At 39.5% G+C, this 4,128-nt stretch overlaps 1 pseudogene; it reads right to left on the bottom strand.

Moving 5' to 3' along the window:
• Nucleotides 1-1,269: 1,269 nt before the first annotated feature.
• LOC107545407 (galectin-1 pseudogene) lies at nt 1,270-3,187 on the bottom strand (annotated as a pseudogene).
• Between the last annotated feature and the right edge of the window lie 941 nt (nt 3,188-4,128).

Here is a 4,128-nt window from a genome sequence, read left to right as displayed (position 1 = left end):
TCCCTCTAGTCTAGTGAATTATTGAATTTGAGGGTGGTCTTGGGGACTTCCCAACATGTAACAACCACAACTATAAACATGTGTATTGCATATCAGGTCGCATATGCATATATAGGTGTGTGTGGAAAGGGCAGATTTCAAAAACCAAACTCTGAGTAAATAATTCCATTCTGAATTCAAATTTCAGAAATAAATAATGGTATTCTTTAGGAGGATATTCATATTAAAACATTGTTAGTATTTCTATACTAAGGAACAAATAATTTACATTCTATAGTTTTCAGTATTGATTTTCCCTGTTATTAAAATAGTATGTAATTATTATAAAAATTGAAACAGAAAATTTTAAAACAAGGAAAATTTCTAAAATATTTGTTAAAATTTCAGTATGCCACTCAACTTATGTATTTTAAAATATTTATTTATTAAAACAGATAAGAGACCCGAAGCCGAAAGGATTAGAGTCCAGAAACAGACCCATATATATATGGCTACCTGCTTTTTGACAAAGATGACACTGCAAAGAAATAAAGAAAGGAGAGCATTTTCAATAAATGTTGGATCAAATGGCTATGCACATGGAAAATATGATTCTTGATACCACCCTCACATCCTGTACATAAATCAATTCTGAATAGGCTGCAGATGTAAATGAAGAAGATAAAACAATAAAGCTACTAGAATAAACAAGAAATTTGTCATTCACTTGATAGGCAAATATTTCTTGCATAGAAATCGAACATAAAGGAAAACATTGATAAATCTGACTACATTAAAATTAAAAACATCTGTTTGTCAGAAGACAGTAGTCAAGAGCAAAAGGTAAACCACAGACAAGAAAAATGATATTTGCAATACATATATTTAACAAAGGACAAATATGCAGAATGTATAAAAAGAACTATCAAATCAATAAGAAAAAAAACCCAGAAAACCAAATAGGAAAATGGCAAAACACTTGAAGTGGCACTTCTTAAAAAAAGACCCAGATGGTCAAGAAAATACAAAAGGTACTTGTTTTGGACTGAACTGTGTCCCTCCCAAAATTCATATGTTGAAGCTGTAACACTGGCTGAAATAAACTTGCAATGCCAACTTCAGAGGCATAGCAATAGCATCTTGATGCTGTTCTTTTTATTTACTAGTTAACTAGTAACTGATAATTTTGATATTTTTTCATTTGCTTTCATTGTAATTAATTATTCGTTTATGTCCATTACTCATTTCCCATTTGAGGTGTCATATTTTCTTACGGTCATACAGAGTATTTTATGTTAAGAAGGTAACTCTCTGTCTTTTTTCTTCCCCAGGGGCGACGGAGGCAGCCCTGGGTTGGCTGGCTTCGCTCAAAGCCACACACTTGATCTCGAGGTCACCCTCTGTTACCAGGTAGTTGATGGCCTCCAGGTTAAGGCAGACGGGGAACTTGAACATGTACCCACCCATCTGGCAGCTTGATGGTCAGGCCTGCCTGGTCGAAGGGGATGCACACCACTTTTTGGCTAGAAGGGGGAGGGAGACTCCCGCTGTTCGGTCCCCCAGGCCCCACTGTCCTTGCTGCTACACACAGTGGGTTGGTGTCGTCATCTGTATGGAACCCAGGGTTGAAGTTCAGGCACCCATTGCCGTCTTTGCTCAGGTTCAGCACGAAGCTCTTGGCGTCGGGGCCACCTCTGAGGCACTCCCGGGGTTTGAGATTCAGGATGCTGGCAACCAGACCACAGCCGTGACTGAGGACAGGAGGATGGTCCTTGGAACTAAGGAACCAGCTGTCTGAAGACTTCACCTGAGAGATAATAACGCTTTGTCTTATGTATTGAAATATTTATTCTAATAACTGGTTGCTTTTAAGTTTCGTTATGCAGGTATGACATGTCACACCCCATATTTTATTACCTCGCTTTTTAAAAATTATTTTTTTCATGGTCTTTTCACTGAATAAAATCATGTTAACCCAATCAAAAGGTTTTTAAAAAAATTAAACCAGATCTAATTTTTTTATTTTTTATTTTTTATTCTTATTTTTTTAATGTGTTTTTTGTTTGTTCATTTGTTTGTTTTAATTTCAGAGAGAGGAAGGGAGAGGGAGAGAGAGAAACATCAATGATGAGAGAGTCATTGATAGGCTGCCTCCTACACCCCCTTGATGGGGATCGAGCCCGCAACCCAGCCATGTGCCCTGACCTGGAATCGAACTGTGACCTCCTGGTTCATAGGTTGACACTCAACCAGTGAGCCACACTGGCTGGGAGCAGATCTAATTATTTTTAAAATGTTTTCACTTATTTTATGTGTCAAATATCTTCTTGTGTAAAGGTTAATTTTCTACATTTTCTTCTATTCACTTTCAGATTTTTGTTTTTGTTTTCTTTTTACACTTAACTCCTTAAATCATATTTATTTGGTTTCTAGATGCAATAAATATTTTTATCTCTTGTGTTTGCCATTTTATTCATTTGAATGCTAGTACTATTTCATTTCCAGCTTTTACTTAGAATTGACTGTGTGCAACAAGGAGAACAGAACTGATTTGTTTCAGATGCTCACTTGTGGATATTTTGTACAGTCTTGCAAAGCAAAAAAATTCTTCCCCCCTAAACTCATTCATTCATACAAAATGTATTTATTGGGCATCTACCTGGGTGCTGGAATAAAGCTGCCAACATAAACAATCCAAGTTCCTGCCCTCATGAAGATTATATTCTGAGCAATAAATTTAGTAAGCAAGGAGGCAGATACATAAGTAACATGATTTCCTGCAGCAAGAAGACAATGAAGAAAAATGAAAAAAACAAAACAAAACAGGGTAATGGAATAAGAGTGACCTGTTGAAACCGCATGTGGTGGTAAAGGATGGAGGATAGTTTAAGGGTCACCATTTAATAACAACTGAATGTTACTTTCTGGCGAATGCTTATAGATTATACAGATCTAGTAAGAAGAAGCTATTCCAAGCAAAACATCAAGCACCAGAAACGGAAGAGACAGTTCTCGAGGGCCTGGAAGAAACCTAAAGGACCTAATTCCAAAAGGTGGCGAATCCTTCACAGCAGATGTAAGACCCTTGGCTGAGAGTATCCCCTAAAGAGCCAGAGGAAGGGGAACCTGCCAAAGATGATGGTGAGTGTGAAAGGGCCAAAGGGTTAAACACCGTCACCAGCACGTGGGCCGCAGGTGGCACTGGCATCACAAGCACCCTCCCCACAGGGCAGGTCTGCACGGGACGCCAGCGCTTTCCCGCAGGTCTCCACCAAGGCCTTGGGGGTAGCGTGGCAAAAGCTGGGACTTGGAAGGAGAATTGAGGAAGATTCTTCCCAGGGCGCGTGGGGTCTCCCCCGGCGCACAGCAGGCACTCCTAGTGAGTGGGGGGAGAGCAGGAGATCCCCTAGACACCACCTTTGTTCTTTCCTGCGGGGTGACCATTTCAGCCAACCTTTTTCTTACTTGTTGGGATGGCATTCACATCTTCCTTCTGTTCTCTAAATAAACAATTCTTTCATCCCGAATCTCACCGAAGGGGGTTGTTTCTCTCTAGGGTTCGATTTACTTGACTGTGGCTCACTGTGATGAGTTCAATAAAAAGTCATGATTTTGTAGATTACGAGTCTTTTTCTTTCATCGTTACTTTGGAAATGGTATTGTCTTGAAGCTTTCTGCATCCTTAGCAGCAGCAGAACTCAGGGGTATTTTTATACATTTGCCTCTTCTAGAGTAAGAAGCAATCTGTAGCGACGTGGCACATTCAGTGCGTATGAATTTCCCTTATCCCTGCTCAGAGCCACCTGGGTGTTGCTAGAACTGAGCAAATTCTATAACAGAAAGAGGGATGTGAACCTCATTAATTTTTATTTGTAAAGGGTAGCGCTAGACTACGTGGCCCTGGTTTATAATATATCACAAGGCTGAATTAGATAAGCAAGCATATAATTTGATAAACATTGTGAAAGTTTAAGGCAGGCTAAATAGCCATCTCAGGTGGTAAATAAAGAAAAAATGACTTTATTTAAGGAAAAGAGGGTGGGGGAGGTAGGCAATATCCAAAGGGAAGGGCTACGCAGCACTGAGCCAAAGGGTATTGGGTCCATGGTGGTAGCAAAATATACTTGGGACAGTGAAGGAAGGAAGAGC

Source organism: Miniopterus natalensis, chromosome 7 (assembly GCF_054644295.1).
Source record: "Miniopterus natalensis isolate mMinNat1 chromosome 7, mMinNat1.hap1, whole genome shotgun sequence".
Taxonomy (NCBI): Eukaryota; Metazoa; Chordata; class Mammalia; order Chiroptera; family Miniopteridae; genus Miniopterus; species Miniopterus natalensis.
Note: the sequence above shows the minus strand (reverse complement) of the source record. Positions and strands in the feature narration are given on the sequence as shown.